Here is a 27,257-nt window from a genome sequence, read left to right on the forward strand (position 1 = left end):
AGAAGAAATTATGTTCTCCTTTTACCTAAATTATCAAGAAATTCAAATCCAAATGGTAACTTCAATTATTTCAACTGTTGACCAATATAGGTAGCATATGAACTTCTTCCTTTTTCTACTCTCAACACTGTTATTTTTATTCATATTTCATTATTTTTCTATTTGGAAGCCACCCCAGATCCTTAAGATGAAGAGTCAGGGCATCAATAAATTAAATACTTCCGGTGTTGACTAAATGTCTCTCCAGACACCATTTCCTTTGATCGTCAGAACAAGCCATTGACTATCTAGTATTATTACTCCCAACGGAGCAATGACGGAGCAGAAGCTCGGTGAAATCAAGGACATAAAGTTCACTCAGACAAGTACTGAGTGGGATTCAACCCTGGGTCTACTTTCTCTAGTGACAGTGGTCATTTCAGCCTATCTGGTTCAAACTTTTGTGGGCAGCTGGTTGATGAGTAGGTGGCATATGGTTGGCTGGGATAGCTCTTGTCCAGATGAGAACTAACCACTGACATAAGAAACTAGTATTGTTTTGAGAAGTTTTCTTCTTGACGATGAAACAGTCCATGCTTCTGTCTCCTCCCCAGATTTTATAACATTCAAGAAGCTCATGAAAGAGGCCTCTCTCATCAAGTATTCTTGATTAAGTTACGAAAATGGAATTGAAGCTTGTTCTCCCCCTTCGTATGGTAAGTAACTACTAATTTGAGTAACATATTTGCCTTTCCCCTCCTCCTAATTTCCTCACAATATTTACAAAAGAAATGGAAATGCTTCTGGTATGAAGGTAGCATGATTTATGAATCATATCCAGATCTGTCTTCAGAATATTTCATTAAAAAGGAGAATATTCCATTTTTTAGTGCAATTGTGGTTTTCATAAATTCTAGTTTAATATGTTTTATCTGGCTTAGAGTTGGAGTCATTTTGAACTACATGTGAGTTTTGATAATTAAAATAACATAACTCTTCTCCCCACTTTATACACGCTTTTAATTCTTTGGTGCAAATTGACATGTGGACTCTGAAAAGTCATGGCCACATAAAAGGAAGATTTAAAAATGCCAGATTGCTGGGCAGTGGCATTCTCTTCATTCCAGAAGCCCTAGTTTGGAGCATCCACCCCTTTTGGCCTGGGCACTGACTGTCTTTAACTGGAAAAACATCTCACTTTGCAAGTGACTAGAACTGAGTCACCCCACGTGAGCAAAATCAGCTCTTAAAGAAAGGGCAACATTATTAAGTTCTTTCACCAGGATATTGTGCCTGCAGGACTTAAAATGATTTGAGACAGTTCACTCCTTTGTCCACCGACAAAATCATTTATTTTCACCCTTCATTGTATTTTACTTTTCTTTATATGTTCTAATACATGTTTAAAAGAAAAATTCTATATGTATAGCTGTGAATATTCATTAATACATTTCATTTATTCTAACAAATTAGGGAGCTGGGCATCTCTGAATTTGTGGGTAGGCTGAAGTAGTTCAAACAAACGTGGCCTTTATTCTTTAAACTACATATAGTAACTCCAACAAAACATTACAAAGTAGAAATCCTTAAGGAGACCTGTAATAATAAATCATATGAACATTTTGTTATTAGCATATAGATTGGATGTATGTAGGAGCTTGTAAAGTGCCTGAGGTTCACTGAAAATAGTTTATTCTGTGTCTAAAAAGTGTATGCAAGATTGAAAATAAATGTTTAAAACACCATATATTATCTACCTATAAATAACGTGTCTGCAAAAGCAAAGGTAAACGTCAGCCCAGCTCATGAAAAAATTATCAAAAGATTTTAAATTTATTGAAGCCATAAATTAATGAGATATTACCATGTGTGCATAAATAACTTAAAGAATAAAATTTGCTGATCCTTCTCTCATATGGATATTTGTGCTAATGAATCAGGATCCTATTTACTCTATTAGTCCCCAAAGTAATTGCTTATTTGAAGAAGTTCTGTCTTATGGGTTTTCAGTTAATTAAATCCATTTGCATTTTATGCACACATTTTAAATTCTCAAGTCCTATTTTTCATAAGCCAGATTCAAATATGTTCATGTAATAATACCTCTCATTAAGGCATTAGTCTTTCATTTTTAAAGGAACTTTCAGAATAGCCATATGCATAAAATGCTTATTAATGAAATCTAATCAATATTTTAGAAAAGTCAACCCATTAAATTATTTTTTTAGTTTAAATTTTCCTATTTGTAATGGTGATTACTATGCTGAACATACTTCCCATTTCTAATTTTTCGGTTAGCTTAATTTAGTCAACAATTTTTTTTTTTTGCTTTGATTTTGCATGGCAGTTTTTAACTTCTAATATGCCTTTAGAATTACAAGCAACCTTTTCCCAAAGAGTTGGTCTTTCAAGGTATGTGCATATTAACTGATTGATCTTGCCAGCCCAGTTGGGAGATCACTAAAACACAAAGCAAAACTTTTCTAAGTCTAATACTGAAGAACAATTCACAAAGTTAACAAAGTATAACAATTCACAAAGTTAGGGATATTTTTAAAAGTGTCATTTTCTCATAGTTTTCAAATATTTGAAAAGTTGTGAATTAAATACTCAAGTGATAAAAATTGTGAATACCTTCGTTAGATCCAAACTGCCCTGGCTTGGAAGCTTGAAAAAGCTACTGAATTTAGGAGAGTAGAGGAAGTAAACAGAAGAGGGGTCCGGAAGAGCCATGAGATCCATGCCATGGGCCCAGGATCTAAAACCAAAGCGTGTGGCAAGGCCAGATGCTGGGAGAGGTACCCAGGGGGGCACAGTCTGGAGAGCCGACTTGAAATCCAGTTTTGAAATCCCGCCTAACTGAACTATCTCTAGGTGGTTATTAGAGGTTTATCTAGTTTACAGTTTATCTAGGCTTAGTAGTTCCTCTGTGCAAAAAAATGTACATAATGCAGAGTCTGGATACATTTAGGTTCCAATTCCAGCCTAAGATTACATTTGAATCAAAAAAAGGATAGAGTATCCAAATGGGGAAAAAAGAAGAGGAAGCAAGGGAGGGAGGGAAAGAGGAAGGATATCCTGAAGCCAGAATGAGTAGGAGTTGTTTTGACCTTTTTGGCAATATTGGACAATAATGTACTTTTGTTGACCTCTTAACATGCGATATAAGTAGAAAATGGAAAACATTTTTGATACGCTGAAAAACTCATACACTTTATAATAAAATAAACAAATTTCATTCAATTAAGTCTTACTAATTCATTGAAGCAATGATCTATGTAAAGTGTAATGCCAATAGTATCCTAAGAAGATAACATTTTCTTGGTAACTGAAATCGCCCTAAGGAAGCATTTCTTCTCATTTAGACGAAGTAGGAATAAAGCACTTGTATTACCACTTGTATAAATTTTTAATACTGAATAAAATATTAGTGTTTAGTGTAATATTGATTCTCAACATAATACTCCTCCATAATAGCATGCTAATAGGTTAGAATTAAATCAGACAAATTCAAAAACCCTGAGAACAGACCATCTAACACTTGTAATTTTTTTTCATTCATTTCCAGAATTCCAATTAAAATGGAATTAATCTGCCAAATAAAAGGCCAAGGTACAATAAAAGTTCCGTGTACTAGGTCATGTGCACGCCTTCCTCCTTCCTGGGGCTGCACCCCCACAATGAGATCTAGAAGAGAGGGGGGTGGCAGAGGGCACATCATGACTTGTGGGTTCCAGCCACACCTAACAGCCTTCAAAAGAGGCAGGCAGTCTCTGTGCCTTCCAGCCCTGTCATTTCCTACCTGTGAGACCTGAGGCATTTTACCTAAAACTCGGAGAGCCGCAGTTTCCTCACCAATTATATTACTAGTCTAATAGTACTGACCTCCTGGAGTTGTTGAGGAGGTAAAACAGAGGTTCGTTGCAACTAGGGGTGATTTTTTTTCTCCACCAGGAGACATTAAGTAATGTCTGGAGATAGTTTTGGCTGTCACAGCTGGAGGCAGTGGGCGTGATACGGGCGTCTGGGGAGTCGAAGCCAGGGATGCTGCTATTCAAGATGCACAGGACAGCCCCCCCCCAATAACAAAGAGTCCTCTGGTCTAAAAGGTCAATAGTACCAAGACTGACAAACCCTGGAGTACAGTGACGTCATGTCTGTAATAGCATAATGTCTGATACACAGGAGGCCCTCAGAAAATATTTGTAGAATTACATTGTTATTGTTGTCATTATTTGTTTGACAAGGAACTCCGAATCACCCTCATGGTATCAGGACTGAGTCCTTCAAGCAATTCAGTAAGCCCACCGCAAGTGGAGTTGGTCATGCCTATCTGCTAGGTCATCTAGATGGACTGCTCAATTGTTAGGTGCCTCCAGGAATGGCCTGACCCACTTAATACTTGACTGGTCTGCCAAACTCATGGGCAGGATTGTACCAAAGTTCGTGGGCTATCATTTAATTTGTACCTTCTTAGAAATTAGAAAAAAATAGGAAGAGACAAATAAAAAGTAACCTACAGTACCAGGGGTCTATTCCTTTTTAACTCCTGCTGTTAGAAATGGCTCAGGAGTCTCCTGATGATCATTTACTTTACAAAATAAACTGATGTCTGGACAAATGGCTAGGAAATATGGTCTTCTGGTTAATATAAGATCTTGACTAAATCATACACAAATATTATCAATTTCAAAATGAATCCAATGCAACAAAATGGTTTTAGCTTCATGTTAAAACAGTTTAGAGAGGGAAAACTCTGGCTTAATGCAAGACTTTCAAGGTCAAACAAACCTGAGTTTCAATTTCAGCTTTATAATCTTCAAGCTGTGTGACCTTGAATAATTTGCCTTCTCTGAGCTCAGTTTCCTCATCTGCCTAATAGGCAGAAAATTATGTCGTAGGGTTGTTGAGAGAATTAAATGATACAGCATTTGACATATGTTCGAAGTGAAAAAATGGTACTTATTGCTTCTTCGGGAGACCCTGCATTGCCTTGGAGTTCTTATCACAGCTGTTGGTTCTCCTTATAAGAATGGCAACTATATGTAGGTACTTTTTATTAACAGAGGAAGCTCAAAATACATCCACTACCTCAATGAACAAAAAATCTGAGACTTACTTCAATAACAGTGATTTAAGAAGAAAAAAGAAAAGGTGCATATTATACCTGGAATTTCCCAGTGAGAATTTTTTTTCAAGGAAAAGGTGGATTTCCTAAATTAAAGAATGAATGATGTGCACATCTTTCTGGCAAATTTTAATATAGTTGATAATCCACTTTTTAATTAGCCACCTAATTATAATTCAATAGAAATTTCCCTAGGTGAATGTAGTAACCTACTTCAGAGAGAGAAATGGAGCTCTGAGTGGGCGCTCCTACTGTGAATTTTGACACTTTTTTAGGTTCAATTTGTTCTATGCCTAACTGGCCCAGGAGAGATCGGGAGAGCTCTGTTTCGTAACCTAATAATTCTGACTGCCAGGAAAGTTGACTATCAGGCTAAATTCACCTTTTATTAGTATTTTTATTTTTCTCTTTTCTTTGTTCCCTGGAGAAGACCCAACTCTCTGTTTTTATCTTTCCATCATTCAAATGTTTTAAATTTGAAAGTAAAAACATTCATGTGTAATCCACACTATGGCTCCCTTCATTTTCTTGGCAGTTTGCTTTGTTCTTAACTCAAGGTTCCCTTACTTCCAACTCTTGAGAAGCAAGGGACTAAAAGGCATGTGAGGAGACCATGTCAATGTCATAATCCACACTTGCTTAATTCCACAACCCAGACCGTGCCAAGGAGGGAGATTTTTTAATCTATTAATTAGCAATAGATGTTTGAATTTCCCAAACCCTCATGGCTATTTTTTATCATTAGTTGCTTATGACCTTAGTTTAAAATGTTTTCACACTCACCAATTGGTCTTGTAGAAATGAAATTGATTGCTTGATTGAATTCTCTCTTCCAACCAGTTTTAGCTTTGTGTAGTTACAACTTCAGTATGTTTGCATATTGTAAACTATTGTCTCTCATTAATTTCTGGCTCATATCCATTAAACATATGCAGAGAGGAGAAGTGAACTGTTCGTTTTAACTAATTGATCTCCTTGCTTTCACCCTTGCCTCCTGCGGTCTATTTTCAATAAAGTATGAGTCAGATGATTTTGTTCCTTGACTCAAAACTTTCCAGTACATCCATTTCAATCAGATTAAAAGCTAGAGCCTAACAATGGTCCTCAAGGCCATATATGCTTTAGCCCACCATGACTACCATCTTCTGCCCCGACTCCCACATTCACTCCACTCCAATCACTCTGGTTTCCTTACAGTTCTGCCAATACACCAGACATGCCCCTGCCTCAGGGCCTTTGCACTTGCTACTTCCTGTCTCAGACAGTCTTCTCCAGGAATCCACATGATTTGCTTCTCTTCAAGTCTTTGCTCAAATGTCAACTTCTCAATAAGACCTCGACTGGCCACCCTTCTAAAAATGCAACCCCTGGGGCGCCTGGGTGGCTCAGTTGTTAAGCGTCTGCCTTCGGCTCAGGTCATGATCCCAGGGTTCTGGGATCGAGCCCCGCATCGGGCTCCCTGCTCAGCGGGAAGGCTGTTTCTCCCTCTCCGACTCCCGCTGCTTCTGTTCCCTCTCTCGCTGTGTCTCTCTGTCAAATAAATAAATAAAATCTTTAAATAAATAAATAAATAAAAAATAAAAATGCAACCCCTTCCCGCACTTAACTATTCCTTCCCTGATTTATTTTTCTCCATAATACTTGTCACCGTCTAATAATTTCTATAATTTACTCATTTATTTATTTTCTGTCTCCCTCCACTAGAATGTAAGTTTCATGAGGGCAGCAATTTTTATGAGTTTTGATTGGTGTATCCCAAGCACCTACTCCAATGCCTGGTAGATACCAGGCACTTGATATATATTAATTAAACTGAACTGAAGTAGAATTACACACTTATTGACCTTATTGCATTTCCCTCAAAGCCTTAATTCACCTTCTGTTAGCCTTTATCTTCTGCTCTTCCGCCACTATAGCTCCTTTAGGAAAACTTTGATCCCCCAACTCCCAGTTGGATTTTGGAAATGGAAGAAACAGTTTCACTGTGTTTCCTTTTGATCACTGATAAGCTTTAACTGGAATAAGTTTGCATTTTAGCTATATTCCTTTCCTATTAGATGAGGAGATTGTCATCACCAAAATGGTGAACTGACAGGGATAAACTAGATTCCTGATCAGAATACTCCTGGGTGAATCCTGATCCAAAATAAAGGGGCAGGGGGAGAGAGATACAGATGGAAATGCTAAGCTCTATAAATAGCTAAATGAAAGAAAATATGGAGAATTACTTTTCTTTGGACCTAGGTATACTTTTCCTAGCACACATGTTCCTAGCGTAAATATTAGATCCTTAAACATGATTCAAGAAAATACGTACTTCCTGATGACAAGAAAGCCATAAATATGGTTCATAACCAAAGATTAGTCACTGTTCATTATTGCTGGTGACACATGATACATCGGGGAGATTGGGCAATATTTCAGACATCTCCAGTCAGCCATTTATCATTTCATAGTGGAAGATGAGGAGGTATTTCTATATTAACAGCCCCTATAAAAGGAAGTGAGTGTAGAAATATCTGATGTGTTTTATCATTGAGAGTCAAAGGGATATTGATAGTGTTAAAAATGTGCTGAGTAGATTATAGGTTTTGCACAAGTTGGTCTTCTAAACAATTAAGACTCCTTTAAAAAACACAGTAGAAGCAGAAAGGAACTATGTGCTGTGTTGCTTAATTCTCCCTCGTGTCCCTGAATGATATTTCTGGACTTGAGCTGAGAAACAGAAGCTTGATTTAAAGCCTGTAACGTTTTTGAGCAGCAAGATGGCCTCAAGACCCTGCTGCTTCGGGCCACGCTGCTGTCCCAGCACGGGATTACCCTGCGGTTATGCAAACTGCAGAGACCCAACGCACCCGCCCTGCACCCAGTATAACAATGCTTCCCTATTTCAACCCGTAATTTAGAATAAACCAAAGCACAGAGCATGTTAACAACGTCCGGCTGATTAAAAAATTCAAACCTATGTTCCCTTCGTAACTACTATGTCCGTGCAAGTGAAAGACATTTTGGGAGAGGACTTTAAAAATGGGATCCGGGATGTGAATGGCCAAGAACTTTATCTTAGAAATGGTGGGAGCAAGCCACCAAAAAGTTTTCAACATAACCAATAACTTCTGCCATGCTTTGCAGATTTTCCGAAGACACATTAAACATTAAAGAGCCTCAGCTTGGTTTTGTGTATGCTTCAATAGGCAAAAAGATATATTTAATGCAGAGGGTGTTGAATCTGAATTAGTACAAATATTATTAATTTAATGTTCATACTGCATTTTATGGTTTATAAACTGCTTAGCAATAATTTTATATATTTCCCCTCACAGCACCACTGTAAAATATATCAGCATTTTATTTTTCCCATTTTATAGATGAGGCAACCTTTAATAAGTGATCTATTTCTTTCCTGTGCATATTGGTTAACTGGTAAATGATTAATTTATGTCTGCATGAACTTCAACATGCAGGGTATTTATTTTAGTGTGAGTTGGTATTTATTTTACCCGCAAAGCATTACAGTATCCAATTATATATGCACGTTTTAAAGCAGTAAAAAGCAGCCACCAGTAGTTAATGCAACATTAAGTCAGAGATTTTAAATCCACAGTAAATTCTCAGTTAGGGTATTTAAATCAACCAGCCCTCTTCCTCCCCGATCTCATCCATGTGGGTAAGCAATGGCCCTTCTATAAAAGGACCATGTGGCACCCATCCAGTGACATGGAAAAGACGTGTTGAGATTTTTCAGAGCTTAAAATCTTAACTGTCAAATAAAGAACCAAAAGGTTTATAATTACATTTGGCAAAAGTGGAAGAGTAAACAAATCCGATCATTGACACATCTGCCTGTGGAGTAAGCTGCAGTTGTGGGCCATGGTTTCTTCCTCTCATTTCCTTGATCAGTTTTTGCATCACTAAGACGGTTGCTGTGGCTGCCAGCACGGAGAAGTAGGACCGCACAGGAGTGATACGTTAAGGTTTAATAAAAAGGATGCCATCCCTACAACTCTATCATTTGTATTATCTCTCCAAATTGCACTCTACTGAGTTGTCAGCAAAACTGCTTCTCAGTGGTTGCAAGATGGGAAGTCCAAGGTTCTCAAAACGCTCCCTAAGCACCGGCTCAGTAATACCCCTCTAATATCATTTCATACTTTAATCCTGTAGAGGACAAAGCACCAGAAAGTTCATTCATTCATAAGTCAAATTTTTTAATTAATTAGAAATATACTTTCTTTTCATAGTAATTTATAATGTATAATTTTCCCTTGTTTATTGATCTCAAGACTCTTAAACTTAGCCAATAAAGCTAAGAATTTTTTAACTTCATGGCAAAGATTCCAGCCCTAATTTCACATGCAGAAGTTTCTGATAAAGTCTAAATATTGGCATGTTAGCTGTCAAAGGCAGATGATTTAAAACACATTGTGTATGTTGGGTACTTAAATGCTTCCAGAATCCAGAAATTGTCTCTTTCAAAATTAAAATGTACTTAAAGATCCAGGAAGTGATACCAATTTTGTGAAAATATTTTTATTATTAAAATTTTCATACATATTGAAATATAAACTCCATCACATCAGATCTACCAGTAAGATAATATATTATGAAGTGATATTTTTTAATTTGTGTGATTTGCTATGGGGTCTTTTGAACAGTGTCCACTTATCAGGGCACAGACATTTTAAAAACAAATTTTTTAAAACAAGGAGCATTGGGGTGCCTGTGTGGCTCAGTCAGTTAAGCGTCTGCCTTCAGCTCAGGTCAGATCCCAGGGTCCTGGGATCAGCCCTGTGGGGCTTCCTGCTCAGCAGGGAGTCTGCTTGTCTCCCTCCCTCTGCCTCTCCACCACCCCCTCCCTGGCTCGTGCTGTCTCTCACTCTCTCAAATAAATAGATAAAATCTTTTAAAAAAATAAATAATAAAATTTAAAATAAATAAATAAATAAAAGGAGCATTAGTACAGAGGAGTATCATTGAAATACTGTCCTCAGGCTTCCTACTTAGAGACCAGTTAGAAAAGGAATTCACACTCCAGTGTGCCGCTTTCTAACTCAGAGTTAGATGCACTTGGCCCTTAAATGAGCACAGTGGATTATTTTCATATAATGAAAACTTATATATAAATTGGGAAATTTTAGCCATCTCCTCTGTTACAAAAATAGAAAAAAAAAAGTGTAATCAAAAAAAATATTCCAAATACTAGCGTCTAAGTTAAATGTATGAAGTATAAAAATCTCATCCTTTTAAAAATCCTTCCAACTAATAAAACATCCAAATGAAATGCTATCATAGCTTTCTTTACATGCCACAGTTCCAGTATCTAATACCCCAAGGCTTTTCCCAGTCTGAGACTTTTCCAGTGGCATTTATTATTCCCATTTACATTTATTTGACCCATATTGCAGCTTCTAAATTGGATATATCCTTTTCCCCTGAGAACTCGGTGTCCTCACATAGCCTGACAGGAGAACTGTGAATTTATATCACTTTCTGGTGCAACAATGAACTAAATGGGCAGAAGACCAGATAAGACTTCCTCACACCCCCTCGTTTTCCACCACCCCTCATAGAACATGAAATACAAGTGAGCATCCCATTAGTGTAAATGTTGAACTGGGCTTGATTCCCAGTTCTCAGTCTTGTAATCCCAGAATCCATTATTATGGTGTTCCTGTTTTCATTGATTGTCATCTCTTTATATAATTCTGTTAGCTTTTGCCAAAAAGAAACATTTCAAGGAGGGATTCTCATATGGAAAAACTGAAAAACAATGTTCATGCTAAGTAAAAGCACTTACTCTTTTTTAAAGAGGAACTTTTCACCAAGTATCATGATCTTCCAGAACTGCATATATGGACAAGTTGCTGAAACTCAATCTTGCTTCCAGATAAAATCAACACAGCATTCACACAACTATTATCTAGCATTTCCATGCAAACTAATAAAAAGTATTTCAGCTTAAAATTTCAGTGGTTAGTCTATACTTAAATTAGAAACTCTTACAAGTAAAAACTCTGATAAGTAAGCATTCTTGTCCATCAGAAGTTGGTACAGAAAAAGGAAATTCAAAGGGGCAAATATGGGAGGTGCCTTTCTAGCCCTAATGGGGTAAGAAGGTCCTGGCCCAAGATCACAGATCTCTAGACCATGCAGCAAATGTATCCCTGAAGGGAGAAAAATCCATTAGGTTGTCATGGCTTTGAAACATCAGCCTTTACACTTTCCAGGTTATGAACCCAGATTCACTTGGTAATCAGTTCACTGATTAGAATTCTTCTTCCCAGGTACTTATATCTATATATCTATACCCATGGGGAGAAAATACAGCAATCAATCAATATAACTCACTAGCTTGATGGATATATTTCTTATTGTAAGTTAATATATTGGCATTTTGCTATAAAGAAGCTTTTTAATTAATGTAAATATTGTCAGTGACATCATTTTAAAATCATAAAACTCTCAGCCACACATACAGAGGTAGAAAAGTTTCATTTTTGGAACATGAGACTAGAGAGAGTCATCTCTCATCCATATTTGCTTTTAAAATATAGCCACTTCCATACATGCTATCACAATGCCTTCCCCACCCCACAGGAAAGGGAACTGATGTGTGTAAGAAATGACAGGCTTACACACTATCCTCAGAGAAATAAAGTTACCTGTGCAGGTTTACCCAGCCAGTCAGTAACAGAGATAAAACTCAGGTCTGACAAATGCCCCTTCAGCTAAACTTCTGTCTTTACTTAGAATCCACTAATAGCAACGCAGGCCCTAACTAGGAGGAGCCGATCAATGTCCCCTGGCTGCTGGAGAATAAACACTGGCCCTGTTGGCTATTTCCTCTAAACAAGCCTAAACCCCAATCTCACGCCCAAGAAGTTGGTGTTCTGTCACTGTCACATTTATCTTCGTGGACATGTGGAGAAACCTTGTCTGATCATTTAGCTGTACATAGATTTTGGAGTCAGATTTTTAAATTAATGCAACACAAAGACATTCTTTCATAGTAAACTTTAAAAATTCTTTGTATACTCCCTACCAGGGATCTGGAAAAACAAAGAGAAATGATCATTACTTTACCAAGCAGTTTCATAGCTGTCTTTCATTGTCTATTCATGTCTCTTTATTTGGTCTGGCTACATATTTAATTATGAGCCCAGTTCTCATTATTACATTTTCTTAATTGAAATATAGGTTTAATTGTTTCCAAGTATACATTTATAGTATTTACCTAAAACTAATCTGAAAAAATATCTTAAACCCTTTTATAATTGGAGCTGGTAGGGACAGAGGTGAGGGCACTCCTAACTAATTATGAGCTTAGTGATACACAGATGAAATATTTTGGATCTTGACCATGCGTGTTAGGTATTAGGAGTATTCTAGTTCTTGGGGCGCTTGAGTGGCTCAGACGGTTAAGTGTCTGCCTTCGGCTCAGGTCATGATCCTGGAGTCCCAGGATTGAGTCCCGCATCGGGCTCCCTGCTCAGTGGGGAGTCTGCTTCTCCCTCTGACCCTCCCCCCTCTCATGCTCTCTCTCTCTCTTTCCCATTCTCTCTCTCAAATAAATAAATAAATCTTTTTAAATAAATAAATAAATAAAAATAAAAAGGAATAGTATATTTCCTGCTATGAAGATGGATATAAAATTCTGGAGATGATGTTTTCATCTTAAAGAATCATAGATATCAACTGGTATTTATTAGGTCAGTTTGATTTCATTTAATGAGGCCATCCTTCCATTTTCCAGTAAACTACTTTGCCTAAACTAGTTCCAACATTAAAACCTTTCTTTAAGGAAAGACCATCCCTGAAGACTGACACTGTATAACACAAACAGGAACTCATTGTAGTGTTTCGCACACCTCCGCGATTTGAATAAATTCTTCCTAATATCTAAGTAAAGTCTCTCCCAAAATGTCCCATACCTTCTCCTCTGCAAGTCACATAGTACTAAGTCATTCTCCTTACTCTTGGTTTTTCATCCCTTTCATGCTTGGTTTGAATCCATATTCTCTCCCATTCTCCCAGGCCTCCTTTCTTTATGTGTTTCCTCGTGTTTGCAGAAGTCAGGGTTGTTTGTTTTGAGTACAAAATCCAAAGGGTCTTGCCCTCCTCACTATTGCGATGTTTCTATGATATAACCCCCTAAATAATTTTTTCAGATTTCTTTCAGAAATGAAGTATTTATTAAAAACAAAGGGCAAACAAAAGAGGGCTATATCAGACAAGGCTCAAATGCAGTTTATGCTGAAAATTTTCAAAAAAAAGGATGATCACTTTTCTCTCTTGGATGCTGTTTTGAATGGAGACAGGAAGATGAACTAAATGACCTCTTGATGATCCCCCAGCCCTGTGATTTTGTGATAATCTTAGCTTCCAGCATCTCATTTTCTCTAAACACTAAAATCTAATCTGCCCCAAGATATGGGAGTGTTTAACAGATGAAAACCTTTTAATGGAGGAAAGATTCTCCTTGTTTTCTTGGAAGTAATTTTCTTAACAATTGCTTACATTTATATTCAAGGCAGCCTATACTGAATCATTAAATCCAAAGAAAATCATAAAAGAAAAATTAGCAGACATATTATATAACGATATGCAATTTATTTCTTGACTTTTGCCTTTATTGCTCTGCATTAGAAACATTTACTCCCATAGACGTGGTTAAAGGATTCATGAACTCTACTTTCTTAAACCTAAAATCACTCTTGCTTTCTCTACCACAATTGTTTCTATTTGAAAAGGAGACCTGTGTTAACACCAGTAGACATTTTACTTCCAAACGAGGCTGCTTTCTGAGCAGGGTTGCCATAGAGCAAATTACATCTGACAAGGCTGTTTAGTAAAGATTAGCAATAGTTAGATTAAACAGACCTTGAGCCTGCCATTTAATCCCCGACTACTGGTTGTGTGCGCTAAGCCAATGACGATACCTGGAGGCACAGCAATTAGGTTATTGGTTTTCATTACTTTTTAATCACCTGTTTTTGAACCAGTGGAAAACTTGAGATATGAAGTGAAAAACAGCCCTCTCACATATCAGACAGATGATCTCCTGGACTTTAGATTCAGGTGCTAATATTATTAATTACATTATCACTACTAATGATGATGTAAGAGAGTTCCATAAAAGCTAGCTGCCCGAAGCTAATCTCTGGCAGAGCTGTCCATAGATTATTTATGGTGAATCATCACAACAGTTCCCTGAAGTTCTACCAAAATAAAAATGGTGAGTTATGCATATATTCTGGGACCTTTTTTCTGATATTGACTTGGAGCGTCCATGAATATTTTCACAATGAGTTGTTCAGCATTCAGTTGATTATTTTTTGTTGTTGTTTGGTCCAACTGCAGTTCGGGTGATATAGAATGAACACACAAAACCATAGCATTAATCTTGGACTGTAAAAGCCCTATTTGTATTGTGACACAAATATAAATGTAAAGCAAGCAGAAAAAATGCTATGTAAGCTCTTTTCTGAGCTTAGTGTTGTTAGAAAATATTTAACTCTTGTGTTGTTTGGTAGTTTTTCTATTGTGTGTACCGCAAGTGCAGACAGAACTATACTAGACTCAAAAATGAGTCTGAAGTTTCATAGTGAACTCTTTTTATCAAAAATGTATTAGTTCCTCCAGTAAATGGGCAGCACCGAACTTTATACAATTACCAAGAACCAAGAAATACAGAATTCATTTTCAACATGGACCTGAGTTGTACTGATCAGCAAATATTTGACATAAGGTGCTAAAAAGAAAAACCCATATATTATCATCATATTCCTTGTCTCTTGAATAAATACATGTCTCATGGGTACAATGGTGGGTTTATATACCTAAAGAGGGTAGCATCTGGTTGTGCCGAATATAAGCTGTGACTACCACTCACATCACCTAAGCCCCACTGTCTTCAAACCTGGGAAGCATTCTTTATGCAACGTGCATAATTGGAATAGAACTGCCAACAACCACAACCTGTGTGTTTTCTTCATGATAGCAATGAGAGAAGGGGTGATATTGACTATTACAGGCAAATGACCTGCAGATCATGCAGCTGACCATGCCCTTCTGCTAAATGACACACAGCAAGCTTCATCCATAGCCCTGAATGAGCCCCTCGGCCAGATACCACTGGAGACCACACTGGAAATGCAGTTTCCGGGTGATGAATTTACCCAGTTGGCCTTGTGTGTATCAAACAAGCAGTTGCCCTAGTTTTCCAATTCTTTCCTCACTGACATCAGAATTAGATTGTTAAAAATGTCTGAAGTCCTATAGTCTGCTCTCTAGGGCTTTCACTTGGGATGGAGGAAGGGATTATATGGTCTCAATTGCTCCACTTCCCCAACTTCTAAAAGCACAACCTGAAAGTGACCAAAAAAGCTAAGTCAATGCCACTGTACAATACATGGTGAGCAAGTAGCTCTAGAACTAAAGACTCTTAAGGTTGGGAGGAACCTTAAACGTCATAAATGACTACCCTACAACTCTTCTGATGACTGAAGTGATGTTGAAACACCACTGATGATAAGAATGAATCTCTTGGCCTCCCAACTTCAGACTGCCCTAGTTGATGGAAAGTCCTTACATTTACTATACTGTGACTCCCTGTAAAACCCCCTTATTGGTCCTAGATGTAACCTTTGGGACTAATGAAATGTTTACATCCTCTTTGATACCCTAAGAAGCTCCTTTCCAGTGTTTCCTCGTTCTCTCTGGTTTCCTTCCTAAATGCCCTAGTCACTTTCCTCTGAACGTGGTCTGATTTTTTAACATTTTTCAAATTCAGAGTATGATCTGACTTGCACAGGATAAAATACAATTAGCAATAGCCTTATTCCAAGTACTGGCTTGCTGTTAATACTGAATTTGCTTTTGTGGCAACTATATCAGAGTGATGATACTTGAAATTCCTAAGTGCTTCTAAGCTAAGTCACATGCACCCCATCCTCTACCCGTGTACTTGGGTTTTTGTCTCTTTGCTTTGGACCGCCATAGTTGACTTGACATTTATTTCCATTAATGTTACCTCACCAAATTTGTTCCATCCCACCAACTTGATTTTTTTTTCATTTGGAATGGAGAAAGTATTCTACTCCTATCATCTCACTTGTTCACTATATAAAATCCTAACTTGTGTCATCAGTAAATCTGACTAGCATGTTCTCTATTAATTTAAATACCTGATCTTTTTAAATGTTGACAGTAAGAGGACTGAGACATCACCATTAGAAATGTCCTTCCAGACAGCCATTGACCATTCATTTCTACCCTCTAGGTGTGGCTATTTAACAAATTGCCAGCACCCTGGATTTCTAGCTCATACGTCTTCATCTTAGCCCCTGGATGCCCTGCAATGCCTCAGCAGATTATTCTGCAGAAATCCAGTTACACTAGTTATCCCCATCGGTTCGTCCATTAACCCTTTCAGAGAAGGAAATGGTGTTCATTATCTATGTGATCTTGTTTCTGTACCATGGTGAATCATTTGGAATCTAGCTGTGAGCCTTACCACAGTGATTTGAGGTTCACTGATATGAGGTTTTAAGAAACTGCCCCCCTTTTTAGAAATCAGATCCACATTTGCTGATCCTCTGCTTCTGCCAATTTGCCAACCTCCACTTCTCCTGTTTTCTGCAGTCCCTCAAAATGGTCAGCAGAGGTTTCTCAGGTTTCATTTGCTACAGGGATCTCAGCTTATTCGTTGTCCCTAGAACCCAGCACAGTGTCTAGAACATAAGAGGCATCCTACTATTTTCAAGAATCAAAACATTCAAAACTTGGTATTTTGGTGGTTATATTCATGTTTTAAAACTCTGAAATAGGGGGCACCTGGTGGCTTAGTCAGTTAAGCATCTGACTCTTGATTTCGGCTCAGGTCATGATCTCAGGGTCATGAGATCAAGCCCTTCATCAGGCTCTGTGCTCAGCGTGGAGTCTGCTTGTCCTGCTCCCTCTTCTCCCACCCTCACCACTCTCTCTCTCTCAAATAAATAAATAAATAAATAAATAAATCTTTTTGAGGAAAAATAAAACTCTGAAATAGGAATCACGTATGTCTGAAGATTATATTCATTTATACATTACATTAGAATTTTGAATTGAACCAAAAACACTCTCACAACTGATAACATGCCACACTTACTGAACACCCTTCTGAATTTTCTTCCCGTGGTTGTAAATGACATTTCTCAGGTTTCCAGAAAGACGATTTGTTTTTCACCTGGAGACATTTGGGCACTAGTATTCCTGCTGAGGCCCAGAGGGAGCCGTATTTGAATTATTTGGGGGTGGGGAGAGGGAAATAGGTAGAGACACTAAAGAGTATAAGAGGAAGGTAAAGCAGGGCTTTGGAGAAGGGAGCTATGTTTCCAAGTGGGTCCCTTGAGGCCTCATCCCTCTGTTCCCCTAGCACTGCTCCCTTTTTCTGTTCTTCTGCTCTCTGTTTTTCCTCCAGGGCCATCCTCCACTAGCACAATATAACCTACACGTCTCCTTTTATCAGACTCCTTAAGCAAATTTAAGCCCAAAGGAAAGGAGAATTTCAGGTGGAACAAGCTTATTAAGTAGGCGATGATGACCAAATCTCACATTTCAATAAAGTCCTGATAATTAATTGAGATTACTCAAAAGAATTATAGAAACACCAACATTGTCTCTATGCCCCAAGGTTGCAGTCACTTCTAAGGGATTAAAAAAGAGTGATGTGCAGGGACACAGCTCCCAGCATTGAGAGTCCTTGAAGACATCTAGAATGTCAGCAACCTCTTACCCTCTCTCAACTCACCTTCTATTCCCTCTCAGCAACAGCAGTCTATCATTTCCAGTCTCTCCTTGACACGGACAAATAAAACAGAAGGCTTAGGATTCTGTTCTCTTTCTGATCCATCAGTGTCTCCATCATCTCTAAGCTGCAGGTCCATCTTCTATTGGAACAGTGTGCTCCCTGAGCTTTAAAAAGCAAACAAGCAAACACAAAACAACAACAAAGCAAACCAACAGAAACCATATGTATCCTGACGTTCTTTTCAATAGGTCTCAGGTCATCTGTGGGTTTCCCTCTATATTTGCTGTCCTCCTCTGGACAGCTCTTCACCTGGCTTTTCCCAAGGCCAATTCATAGCATTCAAGCCTCTGATCAAGACTGGCCATTTTCTCAAAGAGGGCCTCCCTGACCATCCTGTGTGAGGCAACCACACTGCGTTGCTCCTTCTCCCCTACTCAGCCTGATTTCTCTTAAAAGCACCACTGCTGCTTGGAATTAATGATGCACTTTGTTTATCTGTCCTTCTCCCCCACTAGAGCATAAGCCCTCTACGAACAAGGACTTGGCCTCGTTCACATCAGTGTCCCCAGTGCCCAGAACAGTGCTGCTACACCGAAGTTTCTCAGTAAACATATGCCCAAGGAATGAAGTGACAGAAATACACAGAAACTGGAAAAAACATAAGAACCACCAGAGTGACTTCTTCTTTATATTCTCCAACTTTCTTTCACTTCCGGATTATGTGCCACTAATTTCTCTAGGGTAGAAATGGCTTGTTTTAAAGTAAACCTTATTTTGTAGATTATAATATAATCAGAATTGCTTTGATCATCTGAAAATCATTCTATAGACAAGTTGAAAATATAGAAAGATAAAATTTAAAAGAAACTACTCATAATCCTAATACTAGAGGAAACTGGTCTTAAGAGTTTGGGGGTATGTTTAGAATTTCTGCAAACTCCTTAATATTTTCAAGGCATTTTCCCTTTCAAATTCTTATGCCGTAGAATTCTTCTAATCTGTTCCCTGAACTTTTAAAAATCTGTTCTCATAAATTTGCCATATTTGTCTGATATTTTTCAGACTTTCGATCCCCATCAGTTTTTAAAACTATATTTTTATTGTTTCCATAAAATTCCTGTTACTGCCACGTGGCCAACCAGTTTCCCCCTTATAAGTTAGAATTTGATTTTTCCGAAATATCAACTTCCCTCATTTATTTTCTCAAATTTTTAGACAATAAAATTGCCAAAAAGGCAGGTCAATAACCTAGCAGAAGTCCTGAGTTTAACTGAAAATGAACTCCAGGATTGCTGGCTAGAGACTACCATCACTACGGTATCTCACAAAAAACACTTGTCTCATTTGGTCGTAAGACTAGTCTACCATTATGGATATACCATAAGAATTAAGGTAGTGGGAAAATACTCAAAAAAAGACTTCCCAAGAAATCTTCATTCATTTATCCATTCAACGATTACTTAGTGAAGACCCATTATGTGCCAAACACCATTTGAAGCACTTGAAATACCAAAGTGAAGGCAAAGAATACAGTTGACCCTGGAACAACACAGGAGTGAGGGGCACCAACATCCCCACAGAGTCAAAAATCCACATGTAACTTTTGACTCCCCAAAAATGTAACTACGTATAGCCTACTGCTGACTGGAAGCCTTACCAATAACATGGTCAAGGAACACGTATTTTGTATGTTATAGTTATTATATACTATATTCTTACAATAAAGTGAGCTAGAGAGAAGGAAATGTTATGAAGAAAATCATATGGAAGAGAAAATACATTTACTGTACTGTATTTACCCCCCACCCAAAAAAAAAATCCATGTTTAAGTGGACGCACGCAGTTCAAACTCGTGTTGTCCATCGTATACTACTGAGGTAAAGCACACCGATTAATTATTTTACGAAGAGTTACCGAACACCTACTAGGTGCCAGGCGCTATGCTAGGCACATAAGCAGAAAGGAATCCTAATGTCAAGGACACAGACACACTTGATTTTAAATCTCTATTATGTGCTAGCTGAGAAATTGCTGAATAATTTACTTCATCTATAAACTGAGAATAATAACACAGACTTAAAGGATGACTATTAGGCTCGAGAAATTAAATCATCCAAGGTACTATAATCCAAAGATGAGCAAAATTCCCTATTCTCAAGATACCAGAAGTCTAGTACATAATATACATAAAAACTGATCATTTCAATACTTGCTGAATACAATTAAATACAAGGCAAAATGTGATAGTGTAGTACTGAATGGTACACTTCTTTGTACACCTAGAATCCTTAACGTAGCATCTTACGAGTATTGGAGTACTCAACAAATGTCAAATACATGACAGAGATGTTTTATAAGTAATTCTTCCACCATATTGCCCTAAAATGATGAAATTCTCTCGTAAAGCAAAATACTTACTTCTGGAAATTTCATTTTAGTATTAATCATATCAATTCTCCTTTAAATTTTAGAAATGAAAGAGCAGATTAATTTCTGCCTATAAAGTAGGACTATCATAGATATTATCCCCAGTTTTTCAAGTTTTATATAAAGAAGTTTGAATGACCTGAGGGAATGTTAAATTGGGCCTGCCATGTAAAAATCACAAGTTGATCTTTGCTCTTCACTTCGAATTAGTAAAGCTTCTTTGTCCAGAAATAAGTAACAATTTCACAACTTTGGAAATGTTTACAACATTTTCCTCCATACAAACTAACTTTATAAAGAAGGGCTGAAGGAGCTGAGGTTTCTGGTTTCTGAGGCATTGAAACCTAAAAGCTGCAAGTATAAACAGTGACTAACATGTTAGTCACAGTAAGCAGCTGTTTCTTAACAGGACAAGAAATAACATGTTTAGACTGCTGCAGGAAAATTAGGAGAGAAAAAAGAATTTCTTATCTGCCGAAAGTAACTCTAACTCAGGTGATCCTAGAAGAGCATGCAACGTGAAAATCTTTTTAGGACTATACAGCTATCCTTGAAGTTATTTTAATTAGTTTTTAATTATGTCTTCCTTAATAAAAAGGAGATGATTTTCCAAGGTCTTCTCAAATTTCTGGTAGCTGAAGAGACTTTGCTTATTTTCCATGTGTCCCCTAGAGGGCAGCGGTGGCCCAGACAGGAAAGGATTTTCAGTCAGTCTTGGATCTCCTCTGGCACCAGCCTTTACTCCAGTCTCTTTACCATTCCTCACAGACCTGTCTTCTGTAAGCAAGTTGGCAGTGTTTATTTCTGAGTACCTAACTAGCAAAATCATTACGTATTAGAAAAGACATTGCATGAAGTATATTTTCACACAAACTGAAAGAAAAGAAAGGGTCTATGTCCCTTAACACGCAAACACAGCCTAACTGGTCCTTCCGTGCATCTTTCATGCATTTTAGAGTAGGCAATGGCTTGAGACAGTTGGGAAAAAATTATGAGACGTGTCAAAGCAAAGAAATCAAAGTTGTTGTTTTTTTCCTTTAGTTGGTTTGAAACAAACCATAGTATTACTGGATGCCTATTCATTTATTTACTCAGGAGTTACCTAATGTGTAAGAGCCATGTATCAGATGCTGCATTTAGTAATGTGTGGAACAGAGGAACTACTGCAGGGAACTTATCATTAAGAAAGGGATACTGGGGCGCCTGGGTGGCTCAGTCGTTGGGCGTCTGCCTTCGGCTCGGGTCATGATCCCAGGGTCCTGGGATCGAACCCCGCATCGGGCTCCCTGCTCCACAGGAAGCCTGCTTCTCCCTCTCCCACTCCCCCTGCTTGTGTTCCCTCTCTCACTGTGTCTCTCTCTGTCAAATAAATAAATAATCTTTAAAAAAAAAAAAAAAAAAGGGATACTAAGGGGCGCCTGGGTACTCAGTCGTTAAGTGTCTGCCTTCGGCTCAGGTCATGATCCCAGGGTCCTGGGATCGAGCCCCGCATCGAGCCCCGCTTCAGGCTCCCTGCTCCACGGGAAGCCTGCTTCTCCCTCTCCCACTCCCCCTGCTTGTGTTCCCTCTCTCGCTGTCTCTCTCTCTCTGTCAAATAAATAAATAAAATCTTTAAAAAAGAAAGGGGGGGGATACTAAATTACATGATACGGGGAAGGATGACACAGGGATGTACCCAACTAGCTACCAAATGTGGTAGCAGTGTAACGTAACAATCTTTGCTCCTTTTACACATGTTCTGGATTTCTTTTGGAGGCCCACAGGTCTGAAGAAACCCTTGTCCTGTTCCAACAGAACACATAACTTTATATTTAAAAGGTGATGACCAACCACAGGAAGCTTCCTAAATAGGGAGGGAGAGCCTGAGTGTGCACTTTTCTGATGCTGAGGTTTTCTTTTTTAGTTAATGCTGCTGTTTAAATATTTTATTCTGCTCAGAGATACTTTTATGCAAAGGGTGCAACTTTCAAAAGAGACTTTTTGCAAGGTTGCCCTAAAAGCCTCTTATAATACCTGTGAATTTATCTTCTGGGATCTCTTTTATTGTATTCAGATTATTTGCTGATTAAACTTCTTTATTCACTTTCATCTTGTGAAATGGGGAGCAACATGCACCTCAAGTATGTGAAGAAAAAGATTAATGATGTCAGAATTATAATTTAGTCAATATTTGCTGAGCCATTTGGGTTTTCTGTATGGAGCGGAAGGTACTGAAACTGGTCTATCTATACATCAGTGAGTGGCCCTGAGAACTTCCTGCCATAACTTTTAGTCAAACCAAATGGTGTGGTTTGTTTATGAGATTGCTTGTTTATGCAGATCACTCTGACTGGAAATTATACATATTTGCGATGTTTCCTGGGAGAATTCTGCCATCATATCCATACCTATGGTCTGCATTACAACCAGACCTTTATCGAGATGTTAGAAAATGGACTTTCAGTCCTAACAATATGTCTGATGATCATTTATGATGTTCTAACTCTAGATTAAGAATGACGTATTTGTTTAAGTACATTGAAACTGGTGGATGGTTTAAGTGACATTGCTTTGAAGAGGTAAAGTAAGAGGATCATAGTACTGTGTCAGTTAGGTTGATGAAGCCAGGACCAATGCAGGAAGGGAATAAAATTGTTACAACTGGACCAGGAACCCACAGCATATTTAAAACTATTTCTATTTGCCCAGAACTGACTAAGCCAACTGTTATTTCCAGAGCTATTATATATCATCTTAAGACCTTATCAAAAGACAGATAAGTTTCTAAATACTTGTCAAGTAGAAAACTTTAGAAGAAAACAGAAAATTATAACTGTTTGAAAAAGATCTAGACATTTACACTAGACATTTTATGAGGAGGAGAAAAAGCACTATATAATTTGCTTCTTCCCGAGGGTGTGGAAATTTCCCCTAAAAGGAAAAAAAAATTGTTTGTAGAAAGAGTAGGTGTGAGAGCCAATTTAGACTCCTAACTTTACTTTGCATTTGCAGTGTGAGAGGAGTCTATAAAATGGCTACTGGTAAACTAATCATTCCTCTTTCCTCTGCTCTGTGTGCTTATGTTTAGGAACGCATAACCATTGTGTATATTTTGACATATTATGGGTTGTAGGAAAGTGTCTCCTTTTTCTCTTGGGAAGAGTTCTACTGGATGCCTGAGATAACCAGATGATTTTCATGTTGGTTCCGACAAGAATTAGACCACTAACTGCATTCGCAGTAGTCCTACCCTTGGATCTTGGGTGCAGAAAAATGGCCAGTTCCTTTAAAAAATTATAAATGATCACTACATTGAATGGCACTGCAATAACGTATTTCTAGAATAACCTATCTTGCTTAGAATATACAGCTTGTAAAAGCAGTTGCACACAGACAGTGCATTTGAACTCATGCTGATCCCAGGTGGGGGCAGTTAAGTCCATTCCAGACATTTCTAAGAATTAGGAGCTTGGGGGAGTTTCCCAAGATCACATAGCTAGAAAACAGCTGAGCCCTTTCTCAGGCAAGGTCTCCTCACTCTGAGTCTAGATCCACGGGACGTTCCAGTGAGGCTGTGTTTATACCACATGGTCGCATTCATTTTCTTACAAGGCAGCCTGCTTATATGTTGATGTAACATACACACAGGGGTGCTGTTACTATGTGCAGGCAACGAACGGCTCTCCTTTTTAGGGAGGAGGAAGCAGAGCCCCACCGAGGCTAAACGATGCATCCAGAATCACACAGCCAGTGAGCGGTGGGGTCGGGGTTCTGATCTAGGTGTGTCCAACTCCGTAGCCACACTGCGGCCAGAAAAGCACTTTTCTTTCCAGCGCCATTACTGTTCTAATCTGGGCTTTTCAGTCCCCTAACTGTTCTACTTTAAAACTCTGTCAGGCAGTTCCATGCTAACTTTTGCCTCACTACTGCATATTTTCACTGAATCCAAGCCTTCCTATCTGCCCCAAAGTGGCATGGCCCAGTGCCCCCTGAGCATCAACGGGGGACAACCGAAATAACCCAGGAAGCCCGAGGGCCCTTTAAGAATGGCAGCTGCCCCTCCCCATTCTTTGCTTGACTGAAGCGTTCTAAGAAAAAGAGGGTCTGAGTAAAGCACCCTTGACTCTCTGAGAACAGCACAGACTTATGACTCCCCTACCCACAAACCCAACCCCAAGTCAATTAAAAAAAAAAACAAAAAAACAAGGAAGGGCTACAGAAAGAAGTTTGAAAAAGACTCCACAGTCCTGCTCTCAGCCCTGTGGACACGATGGGGACAGGGTGTCTTCCTGAAATGGCAAGTTCATGGGTGTTGGAAGGGATAAGTGATAGAGTAGAAGCTAGTGGTACCCGGGGGACAGGCCCGTGGAAGCCGCCGAGCCACCAGTACTGCCCAAAAGACCACAGAAAATGCCGTCCAGCTGTAGTCATTACAAGTTCTTCATGACTTGGTCTACGATTGCCCATAAATAAGAAAGAATCCAAAGTGTGATAGGGCCATGATCCAAAAGGAGTATCATTTAAATCTCTCTTGTGAATATTTTCAGTTTGAATGTATGGTCCAAGCAAGTCGTTCAAACTCTCAGATGGATACTGTGAAAATAACTTTCAGCAAAAGCAGTCATTTATTTGATACAGTTTGTGAAGTTGCAAATGCAGATATTAAATTTCTACTTCTCTAAGGGGGTACTCTGTTCCTGTGAGCAACTTACTTACAACTGGCAAAAACCACATATCTGTCTATGGATGTCAAATTCTGTTGGATTACTTAGATAAACATACTATTCGATTAAATTCACCACCATAATCAATAGGGGGTTCTGGTTGTCACATTAATTACTTTCTATGGAAATTCTATGGATGCATCATTTAATTAGATTTTTCACTTCGTACTTATCAGAGTATAAGAAATGCCATCATAGTTTTTTGCACATGGTAATGAAATCATTGGTACATTACCAAGATTAAATCATGAAAGAATATCTACCCTTCTGTTTTCCTTCCTGCTAAAATTATCAAGCTTCTTACGGTACCACCTGTGATGACAGGCAGGCTACGCAGAGTTTCAAAGCTTTCCGCAACACCCACCAATCTCCATGTCAGAACAAATTAGTATTTCCAGTCTACTGTTTATCATTATGGCATTTTAAAGGCTAATAGCTAATTCTTAAAAACATTAATAACATCTACTTTTATTGAGAGCTCAATATGTTCAGCGAATGTGTTAAGAGTTCCATTTATACGAGCGTATTGAACCTGCAGAGAAACACTTGGAGATTTCTTTTCATTATACAGATGTAGAAACTGAGGCACAGGTCAGACAGATGGTAAAGGCTGGAGCCAGGATTGAAACCTAGATCTGACTTACTCTGTGGCCCACCTAGACTAATCCATGTATTTCACAGGTACAGAAACAGACCCAGAGGAGGAACCTGTCTTTCTGCAGGGCACATAGCTGGATAGTGGCGGACAAAACTAGGACTCGGGTTTGCCCTGGTTATCTTTATTGCCATGAGCCATCACTAGAGGCCTGAGCTATTCAGCTTTTTTATTCTGTCTTATTTCTGCTACGGCATACAGCAGCCAAGCTCAGAGACATGTAAACAGTATCCATTAGCACAGCTGCCTGTGATGTGTGGAGCAATCACATTTTTAATGGACTCTGTCTGAGTCCTGTGCTTGTCTGCATAGCTCTTAAAGAGGTCTGGAGTAAATCTATTGCTCACTTGGCAGTCAGCATTTGGCACAGTTCCTCAGATGGTAAAGGTGAATGTGGATTTTGCTTTCTCCTGTATCTCTGGACACTTGGAGAATGTCCTCCTGTATCTCCCCATCCCAAGGCCAAGCACTGTGACTGCTTCATAGAAAGTCTTCTATTCCAAACCACTGATCTGGCCATGCCATTCCCTTGCTTTAAATACTCAGATAAAAGGTTTTATCATGAATGGGGGTTGGATTTTATCAATTACTTTATCTGTATCTACTGAGATGATCGTATAGTTTTATATTCTAGTAATATGGTGATTTACTTTATTTGGTTTTGAATGTTAAACCAACCTTGCATTCCTGTCCACTTGGTCTTGATGTATTGTCCTTTGTTAAGTTGCTAGATTTGCTAATATTTTTTATTTGCTAATATTTTGTTCAGGATTTGTGGGTCTGTGTTCATGATGTCCTGGTCAGGTTTTGTCATGAGTATTAATACTGGCTTCATCTTGATCCAGGTGGTGGTCACATGGGTATTTACATATAATAAGAGTAGGGGCGCCTGGGTGGCTCCGTCGGCTAAGCAGCCAACTCTTGATTGATTTCGGCTCAGGTCATGATCTCAGGGTTATGGGATCGAGCCCTGCGTTGGGCCCTGAGTCTGCTTGGGATCATCTCTCTCTCTCCCTCTGTCTGCCCCTCCCTCCACACTCTCTCTCTCAAATAAATAAATCTTTTTTAAAAAGTAATTGAACATAAGTTGTAGACATTCTACTGTATGTAAATTACATCTCATTTAAGTACAATTTTAAAAATCATTCATACAGTTTCACTGTGTCCTTAAGCAAAATTCATTAGAATGATATCCAAGGCTTCTGTTTGCTTGGATAGCCGGGTAATCTTTTGTTACTTCACCTTGCGCCATGGCCACACAGACTCCTTTTAGTTACTTAAAACTATCGTATTCTTTCATATTGTCAGAACTTGGCTAATGCTCGTCCTTCTGCACAGAATGACTCTCCTGCGTGCCTCTTTTTCCACCTATGAGAATTCTTTTCATCTTTCAAGGCTTAACATAAATGATGTTCCTTCTAGGACATTTCTTGGAAGACTTTTTTTTAATCACTAGGGTTTTTTTTTTTAAGATATTTATTTATTTATTTGTCAGAGAGAGAGAGCACAAGTGGTGGGGGGAGCGGCAGGCAGAGGGAGAAGCAGGCTCCCCATTGAGCAAGGAACCTGATGCAG

The 27,257-nt window shown here is 38.4% G+C and overlaps 1 protein-coding gene across 3 annotated transcripts in view; it reads left to right on the plus strand.

Moving 5' to 3' along the window:
* Positions 1–27,257, plus strand: part of RHOBTB1 (Rho related BTB domain containing 1) — a 118,933-nt gene that overhangs the window by 14,161 nt on the left and 77,515 nt on the right. For all 3 annotated transcript variants that reach the window (XM_036083969.2, XM_078077677.1, XM_036083971.2), the window contains one exon: positions 594–695. The gene's annotated coding sequence lies outside the window, so the exon portion shown is untranslated. The remainder of the gene's footprint in view (positions 1–593; positions 696–27,257) is intronic.

Source organism: Halichoerus grypus, chromosome 7 (assembly GCF_964656455.1).
Source record: "Halichoerus grypus chromosome 7, mHalGry1.hap1.1, whole genome shotgun sequence".
NCBI lineage: Eukaryota > Metazoa > Chordata > Mammalia > Carnivora > Phocidae > Halichoerus > Halichoerus grypus.